The following is a 24863-nucleotide window of genomic DNA, read 5'->3' as shown; positions in this document are numbered from 1 at the left end:
GCGTCTGTGCGGCTGAAACCTAAGACGCTGCGGTAGAGCAGATACTTTGATGCCTTTTCCAGGAAGGCTCAAAGGGAGAACCAAGGCAAAAAACAAATGGACAACTTCCGTATAATTAAAATCAGTAAATTTTAATCCATAAAAACTGCTACGCGTTTCTAGACCATAAACCGGTCTTTTCTTCAGGCATACAAACAATGGATACAAATTTTTTAAAAATATTTACCTCATATACAATTAAAAACGGAAGTTGTCATAGTTTTCAAAAAAGGACCAATGGGACATGAGTGAATGTTCTGAATCTTATTAATGTTGATTGGGCTCAATAGCCTGTGTGCTTCATTAACATTCGCAGCTGATATCCCAATGGAATGTTTTTGACTTGTACATCTTTGTCTGCTACATAAACTTGAATGTTTCTAAATAATAAGCAAAATCTTCCAGCAGCAGTGAGACTTAATCACAAAAACACCAAGCAAAGTTGAAATAAATGAATATTTATACCTGTTTATTAGGAAAGTCCTTCACATATACAGTTAGGCATAATGTTGTCCCACAGGTAGGATTGAAAAACAGCAAAAGACAGGCAGCAAGGTAGAAAAATATAAAGACTGGTCAGACGCGTTTCCTTGTGCTACATCCTCAGTGACCATACTTACTACCCATGATACACTGCCTTAAATACAGGTGAGCTGTTAACTCACAGCAATCAATTAGTTAATTAAAGTGAACTTAATACTATAAGGCAGGTGAGCATGAGCAAAGTATGTGTTTTAAACTACAAATTTTTTGTCCTGTCATGAATACTCAAATTAACACACAAAAAATAAAATAAAAGACATAATAAACATCCTAAATGTAAAGATATGACATTATTAATTAAATACAAATGTAAGTATTAAACTGAGTGATAACAGTAATACAAATAAAATTAATTATTAAATAATGTCTTTTAATCTGAAAAAATTATCAAAAATTACTAAAAATGTATTTCAACAATTATGTCGAAATAATTGAACCCTGTAAAAATAAACTAAATTATACTATTGATCTACAAAAAGTTTTACATCCCAATCAAAGTTTAAACCTGCTGGCACCCTAGTGCCCAACTGAAAAATCCAGTAAACTTCTCTTTTACTGAGAGCAATACCTCTATTGCCACCTCTTGGGTGCCTAGGAATCAGTTGGATCGCCTGGAATGTCAGCAGTGAACTGTCAGAGTGGTGATGTTTTTTGAAATGCAGGGAAATAGGCGTAGTGGACTCTGGATCATCAATTGAGCGTAAATGCTCTAAAAAGCGATCTTTTAACGCACGAGTCGTTTGTCCTACATACTGCCTATAGCACCCCCTACAGGTCAAAAGGTATATAACGTAGCAGGAATTGCACGTCATATGTTCACGAATTTCAAATATCTTTTGATAATTCGTAGATGTAAAAGTAGTGCCAAAAGATGCAAAAGCACAAGACTTACACCTTTTACTTCCACATTTATAAAAACCAGGTTTAATAGAGAGCCAGTTTTTTTGAGTTTGTTGACGTGGTAACATAGAGGGAGACAGCATGTTCCCCAAGGTTTGTGCCTTACGGGACACAAAGCAAATACCCTCCCTAACAATATCTACCAAACTTTCATCAGTGGTCAATATGGGGAGAGCTTTCCTGATTATGTCACAAATCTTGCCATATTCCATACTGTAGGAAGTGATAAATTTTAATTTATTAAATTTGTCTGAAGCCTTAAATTTGCCTGACACAAATAAGTCTGTTCTGTCTAACTGATCAACATCACTTTTAGTTTGAAGTAAGGCTGTGCGTGAATAACCTCTCATGACTAATCTGTCGGTCAAATCACTAGAGTGTTTTTCATAACTTGTTGAGCTTGTACAGTTACGTTTAATTCTCATGTATTGACTTTTGGGAATGGATTTGATAGTATGATATGGATGACATGATTTGGCATTCAAAATTGTATTTCCAGCCATTGGTTTTCTGAACAACTCAATTTCTATGCAGGATTTTTGAACATTTGAATGTAATTCAATATCCAAAAAAGGAATTGAATGTGGACTAATTTCCATGGTGAACTGTAAATTAAGTGAGTTGTTCTGTAAGTATTTGAGAAACGGGTCAAGGAGGTCTCTAGGACCTTTCCAAATCAACAAAATATCGTCGATATAGCGACCAAAAAAATGTATATAATCCCTGAAGGGGTTCCCATCTCCATAGATGTGGGACAGCTCCCACCAACCCAAATATAGGTTGGCATAGGAGGGGGCAAATTTGGCCCCCATCGCCGTCCCACGCCTCTGGAGATAGAAATCCCCCTCAAACAGAAAATAATTATGGGTCAGCAAATAGTCAACTGAGACCTCAATGAACCGCTTCAATGCAACATCATATGTAGAAAAATTGTCCAAAAAGAATTTGATAGCCAAAGCTCCCTTGTCGTGAGGAATACAAGTGTATAAAGAGACCACGTCAATAGTAACGAACATATAGTCCTCCTGCCAAACTAGGCTCTCAATTTGTCTGATAACATCAGACGTGTCTCTTATATAACTCATAAGGCTCAAGACAAAAGGTTTTAAATACCCATCTATCAATTCAGAAAGTGGCTCATTCAATGAGCCTATTCCTGCCACTATGGGTCTGCCAGGTGGACTGGTGGCGTGTTTGTGAACCTTCGGCAAATAATGAAATATAGCCGAAACAGGGTGCTCAGTATATAAGAAGTCAAAATTAGCCTGTTTAATAATGCCATCACTCATGGCTTGCTCCAAAATAATCTTCAATGCTGATTTAAAATAAAATACAGGATTACTTTTGAGTTTCTCATATACCGTGACATCCAAGAGTTGTCTGTAAGCTTCACTTAAATAATCTTGACGATTAAGAACCACCACCTTACCACCTTTATCAGAATTACGTATGACAAGTTCATGCTTATTTTTTAATTCTTGAATAGATTGAAATTGTGCTTTAGACAAATTAGCTCTATGGTGTTGTTTCTCACTTTCAGTTAAACTTAGTTTTTTCAATTCTTGTTCGACAGTTTTTTGAAAGACTTCTATGGAATTGGATCTAGATTTAACTGGATAAAACTTTGATTTACCCTTCATTTTTGTTATATCCTGGGTAACCCCAATAGGATAAGGGTTATACCCTTCATTTTTGTTATATCCTGGGTAACCCCAATAGGATAAGGGTTATTATATCCTGGGTAACCCCAATAGGATAAGGGTTATAAATGTGGAAGTAAAAAGGTGTAAGTCTTGTGCTTTTGCATCTTTTGGCACTACTTTTACATCTACGAATTATCAAAAGATATTTGAAATTCGTGAACATATGACGTGCAATTCCTGCTACGTTATATACCTTTTGACCTGTAGGGGGTGCTATAGGCAGTATGTAGGACAAACGACTCGTGCGTTAAAAGATCGCTTTTTAGAGCATTTACGCTCAATTGATGATCCAGAGTCCACTACGCCTATTTCCCTGCATTTCAAAAAACATCACCACTCTGACAGTTCACTGCTGACATTCCAGGCGATCCAACTGATTCCTAGGCACCCAAGAGGTGGCAATAGAGGTATTGCTCTCAGTAAAAGAGAAGTTTACTGGATTTTTCAGTTGGGCACTAGGGTGCCAGCAGGTTTAAACTTTGATTGGGATGTAAAACTTTTTGTAGATCAATAGTATAATTTAGTTTATTTTTACAGGGTTCACTTATTTCGACATAATTGTTGAAATACATTTTTAGTAATTTTTGATAATTTTTTCAGATTAAAAGACATTATTTAATAATTAATTTTATTTTTATTACTGTTATCACTCAGTTTAATACTTACATTTGTATTTAATTAATAATGTCATATCTTTACATTTAGGATGTTTATTATGTCTTTTATTTTATTTTTTGTGTGTTAATTTGAGTATTCATGACAGGACAAAAAATTTGTAGTTTAAAACACATACTTTGCTCATGCTCACCTGCCTTATAGTATTAAGTTCACTTTAATTAACTAATTGATTGCTGTGAGTTAACAGCTCACCTGTATTTAAGGCAGTGTATCATGGGTAGTAAGTATGGTCACTGAGGATGTAACACAAGGAAACGCGTCTGACCAGTCTTTATATTTTTCTACCTTGCTGCCTGTCTTTTGCTGTTTTTCAATCCTACCTGTGGGACAACATTATGCCTAACTGTATATGTGAAGGACTTTCCTAATAAACAGGTATAAATATTCATTTATTTCAACTTTGCTTGGTGTTTTTGTGATTAAGTCTCACTGCTGCCGGGTGCGCTGGAAGATTTTGCTTATTGTATTGTCCTTTGAGCGTTGATGGAGCGCTCAGCTTCCCTTGCACCGGAGCATTGTGAGTGAAACAGGATACGTCATCGGACGTCTAGTGTGTGTTTACTACGTGAAGAGCGTGAAGAGTGTCACGTGAGTGTGAACGGACACAGATACAGTCTGAGCGCTTTCCCAAGTTGAACGGATTTGTTTCTAAATAATACCTGCATTAAAATGTACAATAAAATGTTTGATTTTCAGATCTAAATACTATATGAATCATGTATGATTATGTTCATGCTTTATGTGATGTCATGTGAAAAAGAACATAAAATAGTTAAATAACAAATGTTTTGTATTTAAATTGACAGTGAAGTGGGTTAGGTTGTTCCGATTTGAACTATAAAAGGATATGCGTGGGAGTGTATAATGAAAAAAAGGATGGTATGTATTGATCATGAACCAGCAGTATTGTTAAGGAAATAAAATAATAAAATTTGTGTCATATAGAATTGTAACATCTACGTCAAAATTATGCTCAATTTTGGCGTGACAGACTATAAAAATTGGATATGATTGCAATTTGCTGAAAAAACAAAAAACAAAATCCTGGCAATAAATGGCAACAAATGAATTATATTCTATCTATCACTCCGATTAGTGTGAGGGGCTAAAAATTGATGTAATATAGACTTGGATAAAGCAAGACCTACAGCTGTGGAAATCAATACACAGAGGTTCTTAGGCATGCATGTTTAATAAAAACATGTACGTGTAAATAACTAGTATATGTATCTGGTATTACACTTCTGTAATAAATAATTCAAGCGAAAACTTTTCTTTGTTTGACTATTTTTGATCTCGTAATGTCTGAGCTTCTGTCAACCTACAGCTGTGGATATCTATACACAGAGGTTCTTCGGCATACATGTTTGATAAAAGCAAGTGTGTGTTAGTATGAATAGCTAGTATTTCTGTGTGTGTCTCTGATGTTATGCTTCTATAATGGATAATTAAAGCGTAAAACTTTTCTTTGTTTAACTAATTTTCATCTCGTAATATCTGGGCTTCTATAACTAAAAAGGTGGATGAAAAATGTCTATTGAATATGTTCTTATTTTTTGTTTTTTGTTTGGAAAATTAATGACCAGTGAAAGTTAAGGATACTGTTGTTAAAATATTGGTATCAATATTTTGATGGTCTTGTTCTATGTGAAAATGTTTATAATGTTTATGCATGGAATAAGGTCATTCATTCGAAATTCCTGTTGTGAGAATTTATGGAAGCCATTCAATATAGTAGAAACTTGGTTTAAAGGTCATCTCAGGGTATTAGAATTGATGTGATGTATTTTGAAATAAAGAGTGCAAAAAAGTTAAACATGTTTAATGTCTAATGTGGTCCCTTTTGTCGGTGACTATTTGCATGATAATAATATTGTAAACTGGAATGTGTTAATCTGATGCACCTAATGTAACCATGTTTCCATATATTGTTTAATAAAATGGAACATGTATTTGAACTGTTACATCGGTCTATAGGACATATTTGATGTTTGAGTGATGAAAAATTGTATTTAATGTGAGCAAATTCCATTATATATGTATTGTAGAAAACTTAGCGTGCCCTAATGATAGCCATATTCTACATAATTGTTGAAATATATGTGTCATAGGTCAAAGGTTTGATTGTTAGTTAAATGCCGCCAGATCCAGATTCGCGTTTAAACCATCAGGAAAAAGTGTTTTTAACTTAAAGATCCAGAAAGTTTCTCGTTGTCTGAGTTTGTTCGTTCTGTTATAATCCGCAGACCTAGGAATGAAATCTATGGGTGTGTATTTGTAAGTATATGGATTACCTTGGTGTTTGCTCAGGCAATGGTTTGGCACACTGTGTTTAATTTTGGTTTTCTTGCAGTTTTTGCAATTCCGCAAGTGTTCCCCCCACCTTGTTTTTACTTTTCTGCAGGTGCGGCCTACATATTGTAGGCCGCATATACACTCCAATAGGTATACCACAAAAGAAGAATTGCAGTTATAAAATCCCTGAATGGGATATATGTCACCGGTGGTGTGGGATCTAAAAGATTTGCTACCATGTTTGATATACTGGCAAGAATTGCAACTGGTTTTCCCGCATTTGTATGTTCCTTGCAGACCAAATATCCCATTTTTAGTTTGTATATTATTTTTAAATCGTTGTTGGGTATGTTTGACTATTTTACTTGGTGCTAATTTACTTCTCAAGGTAGGTGCTCTTCTGTAGACTATCTTTGGTCTATCTTGTACAATGTTTTTTAAAACAGGATCTCTTTGAATAACGTGCCAATGTTTGTATATTATCAGATTTATTTTTTGAAAGTTGCTATTATATTGTGTGATAAACATGGTCTTATCTTGATTTATTGCACAATTGGTTGCTCTTTTGCTTTTACTGTTATTGGATAAAATCTCATTTCTGTTTAGTTTTTTTGTTCTTGTTAGTGCATTATCTAAAATATGAACCGGGTAATTTCTCTCTATAAATCTATTGTAAATGATTTGACTTTGTTCAAGGAAGATGTTAAAATCTGAACAATTCCTCCTGATGCGTCTGAACTGACTGTACGGTACGTTGTTAATCCAACTTCTATGGTGGTTGCTATGATATTCTAAATAGCTATTGCTATCAACATCCTTAAAAAATGTTTTCGATATAATGGTCCAATTGGGACCCCAACTGAGTATCAGATCTAGGTATTCTATTGATTCTGCTTGAATGTTAGCTGTGAATGTAATCCCCATATTATTGTTATTAAGATGTGTTATGAATGATTCTGCTGCTTCTGGGCTACCATTCCAAATCAGAATGAGATCATCTATGTAACGGCCATAGAATACCAGGTTCCCCCCGAGGTTCGCTTGATGAATGTAAATCTCCTCAAAATATCCCATGAAGAGATTCGCGAAACTCGGGGCGAACATGGTACCCATGGCCGTTCCCTTGGTCTGTAAATAATAACGATCTAAATATAAAAAATAATTATGTTGTAAAATATATTTAATGCATTCTAGAATATATGTTCTTTGGTCCTCAGGTAAGAAAGGGTCCTGTTCTAAAAAATGTGAGACTGCCATCAATCCTAAATTGTGTGTGATGTTTGAATACAGCGAACTAACATCACATGTAATCCATAATTTCTTGTCATTGGTAAAGGTGAGGTTGTGTAATAATTGTAAAAGATGTGTGCTGTCTCTTATGTAAGATGGAAGTGTAGTGACAAATTTCTGTAGAAATTTGTCAATGTAGAAAGATAAATTATAAGTCAGATTGCCAATTCCTGCTATGATGGGACGTCCGGGGGGGTTATTTTTGTCCTTATGTATTTTTGGAAGATGGTAGTAATGCGCTATGCTAGGATTGTCTATTTTCAAAAATTCCCTTTCTTCCTTGTTTAAAATGCCCTGTAATGCGCCTTTGTCTATTAATTTCTGATATGTTAGTTTGAAATTGGGGGTTGGATCTTTGGGAAGAATTTTGTAATAGTTATTGTCTCCTAGGATTCTCTCTGCCTCTTGAATGTAATCTTTATAATCTTGGATAATGATCCCCCCCCCCCTTATCTGCATCGCGGATGATAATATTAGGGTTATTTTGTAAACTATGTAAGGCTTTTTTGTGTCTATTGAATGAGTAATTGGTTTTTTTGGCTGTTGTTTTTAGTAATTTTTCGCAATCTTCTAAGACCATGTTTTGATATAATTCAATATATTTGTTATTACTGTTATTGGGATTAAAGTTAGATTTGTTTTTAACGTCGGTATGTATATATCCGTCAAATAGGTGATCGGTTATGTCTTCAATGTTTGTAATAACACATGGTGTTGATTTGTCTGCCGGCATATTGTCAGTTAGTATTATTTGTAAGTTATTATTGTGTAGTTGCTCTCTGGCTAATTTTTTGTTTGCAAAATATTTTTGCAGTGCTAGTTTTCGTGTGAAATTGTTCACATCAATGAATAAATTAAAGATGTTGGGTGAATTGGGCGGACAGAACGAAAGGCCCTTTTTAAGTACTCTTTTTTCCTCTACAGATAATGCATGTGATGATAGGTTAAAGAGACCCTGATCTAGTCTGGATAATTCCTCTTTTTTGGCGGTAAGGCCTCTGCCCCTCCTGCCTCGTTTTCTGTTATGAGTGGTCTTTTTGCTGGTCTGGTTGGAAAATTTTCCATTCTTGTATTGTGGCCTATCCCTAAAAAAGGTGGTGGTGGATTACTACTGGTACTTGGACTTTCGTCGTCCCTAATAGTAAGAAGTGGACTGAATCTGTTGTGTTGTTCAAATTGTTCATAATGTATGGTTGGGGTATGTGGATTCTCGTTGGTAGCCCAAAATTGATTGTATGATGTATTGTTTGTTGATCGTCTGGACTGATGCATTGTATCGTTATAGCTATTATTGTCATGTCTCATGGCATTTTCTGCTTGGAATCTATAATTACTATTTTGATTCCTATTATTTCCTTGGAAAGTACCTTTGTGATGATGTGTCTGGGCCGTCTGGTAAGACATGTTGTATGAATCCTTATTGGTGTTGTGTCTGAATTTGAATTCTCTATTGTTGTGAGGTGTATGGTCTCTATTCGAAGGTAGATGATAGTGTTGTGATTTTTGATGGTGTGTTTGGTATGAGCCATTGTAAGTGGAATATTGGTTATGTTGTGCTCTATTGTTAGATGAGACCCAATTGGGTCTATGTTGATCTTCTCTATTTGTTGTTTGCTCCATATCAGATTGAGTCGTTTTGTAATGAGATGGCATGTGATGTGTGGAATATGATGGATTTGATCTGTTTTGAAAAGATTGGGAAGATCTGTAAAAGTTGTTATTACTCCTATTGTGTTGTAATGGTCTAAATTCCTGATGGTTATATGTTGAAGAAAATTTTTCCTTACGATTAAAAGTGTATACGCTATCCTTGATGTAATCTTCATGGTCTCTCTGTAATTTTTTATTTTTAGTTTGAACAATGTTTTCCTGAAACCTATCTGTACGTTCATTAATTTCTTTCAAGATCTTATTATAATCCGGATTCTGTTGGTAAACTTTAAGGTCTGTATAGCAAATATCAGACCCAGTCTCTTCCATCTGTAAAATACATCAGACCTTAAATCTTCTGAAAAAAAGTGGGTTTCCCGTAATTTCCAAATAGTTAGATTTCTTAAATTTGGTACCCGTTTTTTTGCATAGTAATTGCCAAGCTCTTATAATTGTAAACATGACTTTAAACCTTTTACAATTATTAGGGATTAATTTTAAATCTACATGTAAAAGTTCTTTTAGAGAGTATGGACTAACAATAGCTAATTTTAAATCCTTAGAGATAAAGTACTATTTTTCTAACAACCATTCTGCTGCTATTTTGACTAAACAGGCAATATTATAATTATAAAGTGATGGGAGTGCAAATCCACCAATCTCCTTCGACTGGCATAATGTATTAATAGAATATCTAATTTCTATTCCCCCCCCAAAAAAGAGCTTAAGCTTCTATTAAAGATTTGAATATCTTGTCTTTTAATCATCAGCGGAAGATTTTGAAGCTTATATAAAATTTTGGGAAAAAATATCATTTCTTTTACAAAGATATGACGAGTCCACAGATTTCCTCCTTACTTGTGGGATATTAACCTCCTGCTAACAGGAAGTGGCAAAGAGCACCACAGCAGAGCTGTATATATAGCTCATCCCTTCCCTCCAACCCCAGCCATTCTCTTTGCCTGTGTTAGTAATAAGAAGAGGTAAAGTGAGGTGCTAGTTTTAGATTCTTCAATCAAGAAGTTTTTTATTTTAAATGGTACCGGTGAGTACTATTTTCCTCAGGGAGATATGGAATGAAGAAGATTTCTGCCCTGAGGTTGATGATCTTAGCAGATGTAACTAACATCCATGTTGGTTCCCACAGAGCTTCTAAAGATAGTGCAAGAGAAATCTTCAGTGTGGAGAACGGTGTCAGGCTACAAGCAGCATTGAGGTATGTTCAGTCTTTTATTTCTGAGGAGACTTTTGTATCGGAACTGGCTGACATTTTAACCCTGCAAGGGAAGGGGTAAGCAGTAGACCTGTACACTGAGGGTGTTACTAAGGATCCTGTATTCATACGTATTGATTTGACACTGTATTGGGCTGGACACTGGGAGGCAGCTTGACATTTTATATTTTATATTTACAAAGTCAGTAGGGCTGCAGTTTTTTTATTAAGAGATTCTATGGGGACCACATGGTTTAGTTTCAAAACCGCTTCCCATGCGGTTAGACAGAGTGTTAGGACGGCGTCCATGATGGGCGGGGCCTATTTCGCATGCTCAGACGCGCTGTTTAATTTGACTGAGAAGGCAGCAGGCATTAGCTCCGGTGGGGCCTAGCATTGGTTTCTGCTCTCCGGATCGTTGCCGAGTCATTTTGCTGTACCCTGGGGGCAGGTAGGTGGGTAATTTTTTCAGTCAAAACTTTTTTTTTTGTTCAAAATGTTTCTTAGAGGGTAAATTCACCTTGTTCTTATAGGGTGCAATAATTTTTGGGCCAATTGAGTATAAATATTTAATTGTATAGTGTTTATTAACATTTTTGTCAGTCTGAGAAAAAATTGTGCGCTTTTTATTTCTTAAAGGCGCAGTACGAATTTTTCTAAAAGTTGTTTAAATCAATAAATAAGGTGATCTACGACTATTGTGGTTATTAGTAGTCTGTTTAACATGTCTGACATTGAGGAAACTAATTGTTCTATGTGTTTAGAAGCCATTGTGGTACCCCTTCTTACTTTGTGTACCTCTTGTACTGAAAGGGCCTTACAATGTAAAAAGCATATTTTAGGTAATGAAAGTGTGCCTAAGGATGATTCTCTCAGTCTGAAGAGAATCAGGATATGCCATCTAATTCTCCCCAAGTGTCACAACCTTTAACGCCCACACAAGCGACGCCTAGTACATCTAGTGCGTCTAATTCTTTTACTCTGCAGGATATGGCTGCATTTATGTCAACTACCCTTACAGAGGTATTATCTAAGTTGCCAGTGTTACAGGGTAAACACAGTAGGTCAGGTATTAATGTGAATACTGAATCCTCTGATGCTTTGTTGGCTATTTCCGATGTACCCTCACAGGGCTCTGAGTTGGGGGTCAGGAATTGTTGTCTGAGGGAGAACTTTCAGACTCAGGAAATATGTTACCTCATACAGATTCGGACGTCATGTCCTTTAAATTTAAGCTTGAACACCTCTGGCTGTTACTTTGGGAGGTTTTAGCGACTCTGGATGATTGTGACCCTATTGTGATACCACCAGAGAAATTGTGTAAAATGGACAAATTTCTAGAAGTACCTACTTACACTGATGTTTTTCCGGTTCCTAAAAGAATTTCGGAAATTATAAAAAAGGAATGGGACAGACCGGGTATACCGTTCTCTCCTCCTCCTAATTTCAAGAAAATGTATCCCATATCAGACACCATTCAGGACTCTTGGCAGTCGGTCCCTAAGGTGGAGGTAGCTATTTCTACCCTATCTAAGAGTGCAACTATACCTATTGAAGACAGTTGTGCTTTCAAAGACCCTATGGATAAGAAGTTAGAGGGTCTTCTAAAGAAATTATTTATTCATCAGGGTTTCCTTTTTCAACCAACAGCTTGCATTGTTCCAGTTACTACTGCAGCAGCCTTTTGGTTCGACGCTCTAGAAGAGTCTCTGAAGGTTGAGACCCCTTTAGAGGACATTTTGGATAGAATTAAGGCTCTCAAGCTAGCTAATTCTTTTATTACAGATGCTGCCTTTCAAATTGCTAAATTGGCGGCGAATAATGCAGGATTTGCCATTTTAGCGCGTAGAGAGTTATGGTTAAAATCATGGTCTGCTGATGTGTCATCAAAGTCTAAGCTCTTAGCTATTCCTTTCAAGGGTAAGACCCTATTCGGGCCTGAGTTGAAGGAAATCATTTCTGACATTACTGGAGGTAAAGGTCAAGCACTACCTCAGGATAAGTCTGTTAAGATGAGGGGTAAACAAAATAATTTCCGTTCTTTTCAAAATTTTAAAGGAGTACCCTCTGCTTCCTCTTCCTCCACAAAGCAGGAAGGGAATTTTGCTCAGTCCAAGTCCATCTGGAGACCCAACCAGGCTTGGAACAAAGGTAAACAACCCAAGAAGCCCGCTGCTGCTTCAAAGACAGCATGAAGGGGCAGCCCTCAATCCGGGGCAGACTTTCTTTCTTTGCCCAGGCTTGGGCAAGAGATGTTCAGGACCCCTGGGCATTGGAAATTGTGACCCACGGGTATCAACTAGAATTCAAGGATTTTCTCCCAAGAGGGAGATTTCTTCTTTCACGATTGTCTGTAGACCAGATAGAAAGAGAGGCGTTCTTATGTTGTGTAAAAGACCTCTCTACTATGAGAGTAATTCGTCCCGTTCCAAGACTGGAACAGGCACAGGGGTTTTACTCAAATCTTTTTGTGGTTCCCAAAAAAGAGTGAACTTTCAGACCCATTTTAGATCTCAAGTGTCTAAAGAAGTTTCTCAGAGTCCCATCTTCAAGATGGAGACTATCCGAACAATTTTACCAAAGATCCAGGAGGGTCAATATATGACTACCGTGGACTTGAAGGATGCATACCTTCATATCCCTATTCACAAGGATCATCATCAGTTCCTAAGGTTTGCCTTCCTGGACAAACATTTTCAGTTTGTGGCTCTTCCCTTCGGGTTGGCCACAGCACCCAGGATCTTCACAAAGGTTCTAGGGTCCCTTCTGGCGGCTCTCAGACTGTGGGGCATAGCAGTAGCGCCTTATCTGGACGATATTTTGATTCAGGCATCAACTTATCATCTGACAAAATCTCATACAGACACAGTGTTGTCCTTTCTGAGAACTCAAGGTTGGAAGATGAACCTAGAAAAGGGTTCACTAGTTCCACGGACAAGGGTTCCCTTCTTGGGAACTCTGATAGACTCTGTAGACATGAAAATATTTCTGATGGAGATCAGAAAATCAAAGATTCTAAATACTTGTCGAGCCCTTCAGTCCATTCCTCGGCCATCAGTGGCTCAGTGTATGGAGGTAATTGGATTAATGGTAGCGGCAATTGACATCATTCCGTTTGCTCGCTTTCATCTCAGACCACTGCAGCTGTGCATGCTCGGACAGTGGAATGGGGACTATGCAAATTAATCTCCTCAGATAAATCTGGATCAAGAGACCAGAGACTCTCTTCTTTGGTGGTTGTCGCCGGATCATCTGTCCCAGGGGACATGTTTCCACAGACCCTCGTGGGTGATAGTGACAACGGATGCCAGCCTTCTGGGCTGGGGTGCAGTCTGGAATTCCCTGAAGGCTCAGGGTGTATGGACTCAGGTGGAGTTTCTACTTCCAATCAATATTCTGGAATTGAGAGCAATATTCAATGTGCTTCATGCATGGCCTCAGTTGGCTTCTGCCAAATTCATCAGATTCAAGACAATATCACGACTGTATCTAATATCAATCATCAGGGTGGAACGAGGAGTTCCTTAGCGATGATAGAAGTATCCAAGATAATTCATTGGGTGGAGGCCCACTCTTGTTATCTGTCGGCAATCTACATCCCAGGAGTAGAGAACTGGGAAGCGGATTTTCTAAGTCGACAGACTTTTCATCCGGGGGAGTGGGAACTCCACCCGGAGGTGTTTGCCTCACTGATTCTCCGATGGGGCAGACCGGAATTGGATCTGATGGCATCTCGACAGAATGCCAAACTTCTGAGATATGGATCCAGGTCGAGGGATCCTCAGGCCGAACTGATAGCTGCCTTGGCAGTGCCTTGGTCGTTCAGCCTAGCTTATGTGTTTCCACCGTTTCCCCTCCTTCGACACGTGATTGCTCGGATCAAACAGGAGAGAGCTTTGGTAATCCTGATCGTGCCTGCATGGCCACGCAGGACTTGGTATGTGGATCTAGTGGACATGTCCTCTCTGCCACCGTGGAAACTTCCTTTGAGACAGGACCTTCTCATTCAAGGATCTTTCCAACAGCCAAATCTAAATTCTCTGGAGCTGACTGCTTGGAGATTGAACGCTTGATTTTATCTAAGCGGGGATTCTCAGATTTGGTCATTGATACTTTGATACAGGCACATAAGCCTGTCACTAGAAAGATCTATCATAAGATATGGCGTAAATATCTTTTTTGGTGTGAATCCAAGGGCTACTCATGGAGTAAAGTTAGGATTCCAAGGATTCTTTCCTTTCTCCAAGAAGGATTGGAGAAAGGGTTATCAGCGAGTTCCTTAAAGGGACAGATTTCTGCTTTCTCAATTTTGCTTCCCAAACGTTTGGCAGATGTTCCAGATGTTCAGTATTTTTGTCAGGCTCTAACCAGAATTAAGCCTGTATTTAGACCAATTACTCCTCCCTGGAGTTTGAATTTAGTTCTTAGAGTTCTTCAAGGGGTTTCGTTTGAACCCATGCATTCCATAGATATTAAATTGTTATCTTGGAAAGTTTTGTTTTTGGTTGCTATTTCTTCTGCTCGTAGAGTTTCGGAGCTTTCAGCATTACAATTTGATTCACCTTATCATATATTTCATTCTGATAAGGTGGTTTTGCGTACCAAACCTGGATTCCTTCCTAAGGTTGTTTCTAATTAGAATATTAATCAGGAAATTGTTGTTCCTTCCTTGTGTCCTAATCCTTCTTCTAAGAAGGAGCGTTTGTTACATAACCTGAACGTTGTCCGTGCCTTGAAGTTTTACTTGCAGGCGACTAAGGATTTCCATCAATCATCTTCATTATTCATTGTTTATTCTGGAAAGCGTAGGGGTCAGAAAGCTACGGCTACCTCTATTTCTTTTTGGCTGAAGAGTATCATCCACCTGGCATATGAGACTGCTGGACAGCAGCCTCTTGAAAGAATTACAGGTCATTATACTAGGGCTGTGGCTTCCTCATGGGCTTTTAAAAACGATGCTTCTGTAGAACAGATTTGCAAGGCTGCGACTTGGTCGTCTCTTCATACTTTTTCCAAATTTTCCAAATTTGATACTTTTGCTTCTTCTGAGGCTGTTTTTGGGAGAAAGGTTCTTCAAGCAGTGGTGTCTTCCGTTTAGGTTCCTGTCTTGTCCCTCTCTTTCATCCGTGTTTTATAGCTTTGGTATTGGTATCCCACAAGTAAGGATGAAATCCGTGGACTCGTTATATCTTTGTAAAAGAAAAGTAAATTTATGCTTACCTGATAAATTAATTTCTTTTACGATATGACGAGTCCACGGTCCACCCTGTTATTTTAAGACAGATTTATTTATTTATTTTTTGTAAAATTCAGTCACCTCTGCACCTTTAGCTTTTCCTTTCTCTTCCTAAACCTTCAGTCGAATGACTGGGGGTGGAGGGAAGGGAGGAGCTATATATACAGCTCTGTTGTGGTACTCTTTGCCACTTCCTGTTAGCAGGAGGTTAATATCCCACAAGTAAGGATGAAATCCGTGGACTCGTCATATCGTAAAAGAAATTAATTTATCAGGTAAGCATAAATTTACTTTTTAACTAAATTGACTTTCCCTGATAGAGAGAGTGGGAGCTTCTTCCACATCTCTAGAGTATTTCTCAGTTTTGAAAAAATGGGTTTATAATTTTCTTCATACCAGTATGCTGGGTTCCTATTCATCCATATACCTAGATTTAATACTGTATTTACTTCTTTAAATATGTTGTTTTTTAATTAATTTTTATTTTTCCTAAGCCACATCAGTTCAGACTTAGACATGTTAACTTTATATACAATGAGCTATGGGTGATTAAAACTTACACTTTATTTAACACATATGCAAAAAAGACATTACCATAGATAGAATAATGTAGCTAATAGAATGGTATGGGTAGTGTTGCTTCCAACCACCTTAATTAGAAATTAAAAGTATCATTCTATAATTAAAAAGATGCTATAAAAAGGCTAGTGGAAAAAGGGAAAGTCACTACCAGTTTCCTGAATCAGGAACAACATGATGATTGGTTGCAAGCCAGGCTGATCTTGACGGTTTACAGAGTCAGCTCTATCATATATTGCACCTTAGTACTAAGTAAGCATACTACCACAAGTTAGCAATTATTGTATCTAGAGCGGATTAACTTGTCAAGAGACCGCTCGTGTGTGCTGTATGGATGTTTGAACGAACACGCTATTGCCAAGCTCCGCCCGCTGAGCTTGGCAATAGCGTGTTCATTCAAACATCCATACATCCATAAAGCACACACGTCTCTTGACAAGTTAATCCGCTCTAGATACAATAATTGCTAACTTGTGGTAGTATGCTTAGTACTAAGGTGCCATATATGATAGAGCTGACTCTGTAAACCATCAAGATCAGCCTGGCTTGCAACCAATCATCATGTTGTTACATTTACTCTAATACATCACTTGCTAGTTTTGTATCTAACACAGACAGGGATATATTTTTTCTCCATATCAAGACTTAGAGGATACTGAATAATTATCCACTGTCTGTTTCTGACACTTGAATGCTGTGGTATGAATGTTATGTGAATATATTCTGATTGTAGGGAAAATAGTTAGAAATCGGCTGACTCTGTTCAATCAGAGCAGTACGCAGGTAGGAGGTCGCCTTTGAGCGCATAGCTCAGCTAACATACAGTGTGAATACTGTTGTGAGTGGTTTGTGGTGTTAATACTCCTTACCCTGCTATCGGGTTTTCCCTATATATTCACTGTTAACTTTATCACCCTTTACCAGACTCTTTAGCCCTATTTTAATATAGATGTTATTTAATAAGGCATATGATTCAGGAAACTGGTAGTGACTTTCCCTTTTCCACTAGCCTTTTTATAGCATCTTTTTAATTATAGAATGATACTGCACAGCTAATTTCTAATTAAGGTGGTTGGAAGCAACACTACCCATACCATTCTATTAGCTACAGTATTCTATCTATGGTAATGTCTTTTTTGCATATGTGTTAAATAAAGTGTAAGTTTCAGAGTGTATAATTCTACACTTGGCTTAAACGCCAGAAATCCCCCCACTTTCCCTAATTATATTATTATGTTAACTTTATACCCTGAAAATGAACCACAATTATTTAATAAGTCTAAAGTGCGAGGTAAGTTATTCTTTGTATTTCTCATAAATATTATAATATAATCCGCATATAGTAAAATTGTAGTTTCCACTGAGTTACACAAAACTCCTTCATATGTTTGGTTTAGTTTCAAAGCCAGTGGTTCAATCACTAAGTTGAATAGTAATGGGGACAGGGGACAACCCTGTCTCGTACCTCTACTTAGTTTAATTTCTGGAGTTAGCATCTAATTAACCAGAATCTCAAAACTAGGATTATCATATATAGCCTCAATATATTTCGTAAAGTGACCCGAGAAGCCAAACTTATTCAGTGTATAAAAAAGATGGCCCCATTGTACTGCATCGAAAGCTTTTTCAGCATTTAATGTCATCAGCACCATATCCTCTAACTTATCATCATAGCTTTGATTTCTATCACAATTCCAACAATAATCTAAAATGACACATGTTTTCCTGATATTAAATGTTGAGGTTATAGTCTTCATAAAGCCCATTTTATTTAATTATATCAAATTATTTAATGATATCAACTTGACACTTGACTCAGATCTTTCCTTCACTCCTCACATTCAGTCCTTGGCTAAAGCATGACGCTTCCACCTTAAAAACATTGCTAAAATTAGACATTTCCTTACACAAGATACAACCAAGATCTTAATCCACTCTCTCATCCTTTCCCGCCTCGACTACTGCAATTCCGTCCTCTCTGGTCTACCTAGCTGCTGCATAGCTCCTTTACAATCCATTATGAATGCCTCTGCCAGGCTCATCTTCCTTACTCGTCGCTCTTCATCTGCTGCACCGCTCTGCCAATCCCTTCACTGGCTTCCTCTTGCCTCTGGGATTAAACATAAAATCCTCACCCTGACATATAAAGCTCTCAACTGCACTGCTCCCTCCTACATCTCAGAACTTGTTTCTAGATACTCTCCCTCCCATCCCCTTCGATCAGCTCAGGATCTCCTCCTCTCCTCCTCTCTTGTTACTTCCTCACATTCATGTTTACAGGACTTCTCCAGACTGGCCCCCATCTTGTGGAATTCCCTGCCTTGCTCCATAAGACTCTCCCCTAGTTTTAACAGCTTCAAGCACTCCCTAAAAACTCTACTATTCAGGGATGCATACAACCAACACTAACCTTTCCTAACGCCATTGCTTTCCCCTTGAACCCCTTAGATTGTAAGCCTATGGGCCCAGCTGTTTACAGATCGCTTCATAAGAGCTGACTACAACAGTGAAACTCTTGGCAGGGCCCTCTACCCACTTGACCCCTACAAAAGCTATCCTGTACACCGACTATGTTTACAGCACTGCAGAATCTGTTGGCGCTCTACAAATACCTGATAATAATAATAAAAATAATAAATTAACCATAGTATTTTTAAGTTTATTAGCCACTATTGATGACAATATTTTATAGTCAATATTAGGTAAAGAAATCGGTCTATATGAATCAGTTGACTCAGGATCTTTTCCCTTTTTCAGTATAAGGAAAGTAATTTCTTTTGTGAAATTTATTGACATTGAATAATTGTTAATATAGTATAGATTTATCAGATCTGTCATTAATGGTACAATTTCTTTAGACAAAATTTTAAAACATTCTGCGGGTAACTGATCTGGCCCTGGTGTTTTATTAAATGCAGAATTATTAATTTCTGCTTAAACTTCCTCCTTCGAAATAGGAGCATTTAGCTTATCTAGACTTTCTCTATCTATCTTTGGTAAGATTATGTTATCCCAAAACTAATTTTTATTACCCACATGTATTTCGTCTGCGCTATAGAACATTTAATAAACCTCAAGGTATAGTGAGCAAATATCTAGTTTTAGAGGAGTCCAATAGATATTTATTAAATTTATTTGTTAATCGATTAGTAAGTTGGGTATCTCTCAGCATAACCTTCTTCTTAAATTTTTATCATGTAACTAATTATCTCGCCTCTCAGCACAGCCTTTGCTGTCTCCCACAAGATTTCTTTTTTCTTCATTTAATCTTTATTAAATGATAAAAACTCAATCCACTTAGACTTGAGCCAGTCTACAAAAGTCGAATTATCTTTCATATATCTGGGGAAAAATAAATTATTCCTTTTTACTTGATTTGTCCTCCCTATTGAACAAATTCTTAGAGAAATTGGTGCATGATCTGAGATTGTAAATTCATTGATTTCTGGATATAAATCTTTTTTCATAATGGACTCTGATACCATAATGACATCAATCCTAGCTAACGAGGCAAAACTTTTAGACACATACAAGTACAAACTTTCTCATCATGATTATAGTATTCTCCAAATATCATACAGCTTAAGTATTTTTCCAAAGTTTTTAAAAACTTTTGCTTCTGTTTTAAGTCTATGATCATGTTTTCTATTTTTAGAACTCGGCCTATCAATAGGAAATTTAGGAGTTAGAATAAAATCTCCAGCAACTATTAAATTACTGTCTATAAATTCTATTAGTTTAGATTGCAGATTATGATAGAATCCTAGGTTCAACTCGCTTGGGCTATAAATATTACAAATCGTATATATAGAGTCTTTCAGTTGTAGTTTTAATATTATATATCGAGATTCTGGTTTCTGAACACAATTTAATATTTTATAATCCAAATTCTTGTTAATTAGAATGGCTACTCCTCTTTTTCTATTTAAACAAGATGTTGCACATACCTCACCAACCCATCTAGATTGTAACAGCAATTTCAGTCTCTTTTAGTCTTATTTCCTGTAATAATGCGATATCCACATTTAAACTCTTTCAATTTTTAAGAATCACTTTTCTTTTTATTGTTGAGCTGATGCCACCTACGTTCCAAGAGGTAACTATTAGTGGTTTATTACTCATTATGTTTCACCCTTTTCTGCAAGGAACAAAGCACAGACTGAAAGAGATGGAGAAGGAAGGGTAAAGAAAAAAAAACAAAAACAAAAAACCTAATATAAAAATAGTCAATTGCTTCATAGTATCCACTTTGTTTATAAAGAAAAATGTTTTTTTCTTTAGGTCAGTATTCAACTAACACAAATCATGAAAGATGCACATTAGTATTATATTCAACATCTCACTTGATATAACATATTTCCATTGCTCCATATCATAGTTATTAAACAATACAACTTCAAGTCCTGGATAAATTGGTTACTATCACAACAAAATAAAAAGTGTTGTTCTTAGTCTTCAATTCTCTTTTATTATTAATGTGCATAAGAATATAATAGAATATACAATAAATAATAAAAAAGAAAAGAAACAGGAAAAATAAACCAATTAATTGAATAAACAACCTTTGCTTTTATCTTACCTATTCTTAGTAGGATGATCATCTTTAGAGATGTCTTCAAGCATTTGCCTTGCTTCTTGTAGCTAAGAACAAGTTTTAATTCCCTCTCTATATTCAACTTTCAATATTGCTGGATATACTATAAAAGATTTCATACCTCTTTGATTAAACTCGTCGCAAATTTGTGACATGGCTTTTCTTTTGAACGCTGTTTCGAATGAGAAATCCTGAAATAGCATTATTCTAAAGCCATCTATTATCAATGAATCTTTTAACTATTTATAGGCTTTTAGAATTTCTAACTTGTCTTGATAGTTTAGTAATTTTGCAATTACTGGACGAGGTCTATCTTGCACTTTTTTCGTTCTTGTTTCAATTCTTTGAGCCCTTTCTACTATTATATCCTTATCTCCTAGTGAAATTTTTAGCCATTTTGGCAGTTCTTGGGCTACTATATTATTTAACTTCTTAGCTACAAGAAGCAAGACAAATGCTCAAAGACATCTCTAAAGATGATCATCCTACTAAGAATAGATAAGATTAAAGGAAAGGTTGTTTATTCAATTAATTGGTTTATTTTTCCTGTTTCTTTTCTTTTTTATTAATTATTGTATACTCTATTATATTCTTATGCACGCATGAGTGCTGCCAGCATTGCTGCAGAGGTTGAATGGGCGGGTGGTCAGCCTGTCAGTGCTCAGACCATACTTCGCACACTGCATCAAATTGGTCTGCATGGCTGGTCGTCCCAGAAGGAAGCCTCTTCTACAGATGATGCACAAGAAAGCCTGCAAACAGTTTGCTGAAGACAAGCAGACTAAGGACTTGGATTACTGGAACCATGCCCCGTGGTCCAATGAGACTAAGATAAACGTATTTTGGTTCAGATGGTGTCAAGCATGTGTGGTGGCAACCAGGTGCAGACTATAAAGACAAGTGTGTCTTGCCAACAGTCAAGCATGGTGGTGGGAGTATCATGGTCTGGGCCTGCATGAGTGCTGCCAGCACTGGGGAGCTACAGTTCATTGAGGGAACCATGAATGCCAACATGTACTGTGACATACTGAAGCGGAGACTGGGCCGCAGGGCAGTATTCCAACATGATAACAACCCCAAACACACCTCCAAGATGACCACTGCCTTGCTAAAGAAGCTGAGGGTAAAGATGATGGACTGGCCAAGCATGTCTCCAGACCTAAACCCTATTGAGCATCTGTGGGGCACCCTCAAATGGAAGTTGGGGGAGCGCAAGGTCTCTGACATCCACCAGCTCTGTGATGTTGTCATGGAGGAGTGGAAGAGGACTCCAGTGGGAACCTGTGAAGCTCTGGTGAACTCCATACCCAAGAGAATTAAGGTAGTGCTGGAAAATAATGGTGGCCACACAAAATATTGACACTTTGGGTCCAATTTGGACATTTCCACTTAGGGGTGTATTCACTTTTGTTGCCAACGGTTTAGACATTAATGGCTGTATGTTGAGTTATTTTGAGGGGACAGCAAATTTACACTGTTATACAGGCTGTACGCTCACTTCATTACATTGTAGCAAAGTGTAATTTCTTCAGTGTTGTCACATAAAAATATATAATAAAATATTTACACTTTTGTGAGATACTGTACATAGCACAAAGTGAAATTCTGGTTAATTGCGCAAGCATGCAATAGCAATAATCAGCCACTTGTAATGGTTGGCTATTTAACTTGCACATGTGAATGGGCAACTTTGCCCCTTTATGGGCACAGGTTAAGATAACGCCTCACTTGTATTCCAGCCATGTATAGTGTTAGAGTCAGGTATCAGAATGAGTGCTAATTTTAAAATGACAATCACTTTCACATTGCACAAGGTAAGCGAGCACCTCTCACCAAACTTGGTGCACGGAAAAAGGGATTAGCCAGGTCCCAACATCATATCCCAAAATTCAAAAGGATTTCCAGCCTCCAAAATAGTAGTTAAAAAACTTTTATTAACTTATACAGGTTCCATAATGTAGCAACAACAATGTTTCAAACCAGCAATTGGTTCTTAGTCATGTAAAGTACCTATGTACAGGTGTGCCTTTTATACCTATCAAACAATTATCAGGTTAAGCAACACTGCCATCTTGTGGATTCTTTCCAATACACGTGTTAGGACACAAAATTGCAAAAATTAAGAAATATCCGGCTAGATTCCGAGTCTTGCGTTAGGGTTAAAAAGCAACGTTGAGAGGTCACAACGCTGCTTTTTAACGCCCGCTGGTATTACGATTCTGGCAGGTACAGGTGTACCACTCACTTTTATTCTGTGACTCAAGCATACCGCAAATCCCCTTACGTCAATCTTAATCCTATCTTTTTAATGGGATTTGTATAACGCCGGTATTACGAGTCTTGGAAGAAGTGAGCAGTAGACCCTCTCCTGTCAAGACTTCTACCACATTTAAAAGTCAGTAATTGGGCTAACGCCGTAACATAAAACTCCTAACTAAAGTGCTAAAAAGTACACTAACACCCATAAACTACCTATTAACCCCTAAACCGAGCCCCCCCCCCCCACATCGGAAACACTTTAATAAATATATTAACCCCTAAACAAAAAGAAGTGCGTGGGTCTAGCGCTAGTATAAGCACCTACGGCTCTCTCCAAAAAAGGATGCCTAGCCAACCTCAAAATAAGCAAATACAATTCGGATTATGGATAGAGCGCCCAAAAAGGCAGCGGTGAATCAAGACAATAAACTACAATATTGAACTATAAAATCTTCTATAAACTAAAAGTTAAAATTAATATTAATTTTTTTTAATACATAATATATAAGATACAAATAAAATTAAAAGTCATGGATCCATGCGTACATAAATAACATTAGACAATAATCACAATAGAATAAAATAAATGTGAGAATACTGTTTAACACATATTTTGGACACACACACTGGATTCTTCACTTTTGGATACACATTGACTTTTTTCAGGATTTAACAAATACCTTTAGATATTAACTGTAATCACCACTTTTCATCAATTATACAGCTGTATCAGAGACAACACTTTATCTAACTTGGTACTTAATCTGTTTTGACTGCAGTATTCCCACATTTATTTTATTCTATTGTGATTATTGTCTAATGTTATTTATGTACGCATGGATCCATTACTTTTAATTTTATTTGTATCTTATATATTATGTATTAAAAAAATTTAATATTAATTTTAACTTTTAGTTTATAGAAGATTTTATAGTTCAATATTGTCGTTTATTGTCTTGATTCACCTCTGCCTTTTTGGGCGCTCTATCCATAATCCGAATTGTATTTTATTAACCCCTAAACCGCCACACTCCTGCCTCGCAAACACTAGTTAAATTTTATTAACCCCTAATCTGCCGTCCCTAACATCGCCGACACCTACCTACATTTATTAACCCCTAATCTGCCACCCCCAACGTCGCCGCTACTATATTAAAGGTATTAACCCCTAAACCTAAGTCTAAACCTAACCCTAACCCCCCCTAACTTAAATATAATTTAAAATAATCTAAATAAAATTACTACAATTAAATAAATTAATCATATTTAAAACTAAATACTTACCTGTAAAATAAACCCTAAGCAGCTACAATATAACTAATAGTTACATTGTAGCTAGCTTAGGGTTTATATTTATTTTACAGGCAACTTTGTATTTATTTTAACTAGGTAGAATAGTTATTAAATAGTTAACTATTTAAAAACTACCTAGTTAAAATCATTATCATTAAATTAATTACCTAAACTACCTACAATTAATTACAATTAAATTAAATAAACTAAAGTATGAAAAACAACAAACACTAAATTACAGAAAATAAAAAAATAATTACAATTTTTTTAAATTAATTACACCTACTCTAATACCCCTAATAAAATAAAAAAGCCCCACAAAATAATAAAATTCCCTACCCTATACTAAATTACAAATACCCCTTAAAAGGGCTTTTTGCGGGGTATTACCCCAAAGTAATCAGCTCTTTTACCTGTAAAAAAAATACAATACCCCCCCACATTAAAACCCACCACCCACACACCCAACCCTACTCTAAAACCCACCCAATCCCCCCTTAATAAAACCTAACAGTACCCCTTGAAGATCACCCTACCTTGAGACGTCTTCACCCAGCCGGGCACAAGTGGACCTCCAGAGGGGCAGAAGTC

Source organism: Bombina bombina, chromosome 2 (genome assembly GCF_027579735.1).
Source record: "Bombina bombina isolate aBomBom1 chromosome 2, aBomBom1.pri, whole genome shotgun sequence".
In the NCBI taxonomy this organism is placed as follows: domain Eukaryota; kingdom Metazoa; phylum Chordata; class Amphibia; order Anura; family Bombinatoridae; genus Bombina; species Bombina bombina.
Note: the sequence above shows the minus strand (reverse complement) of the source record.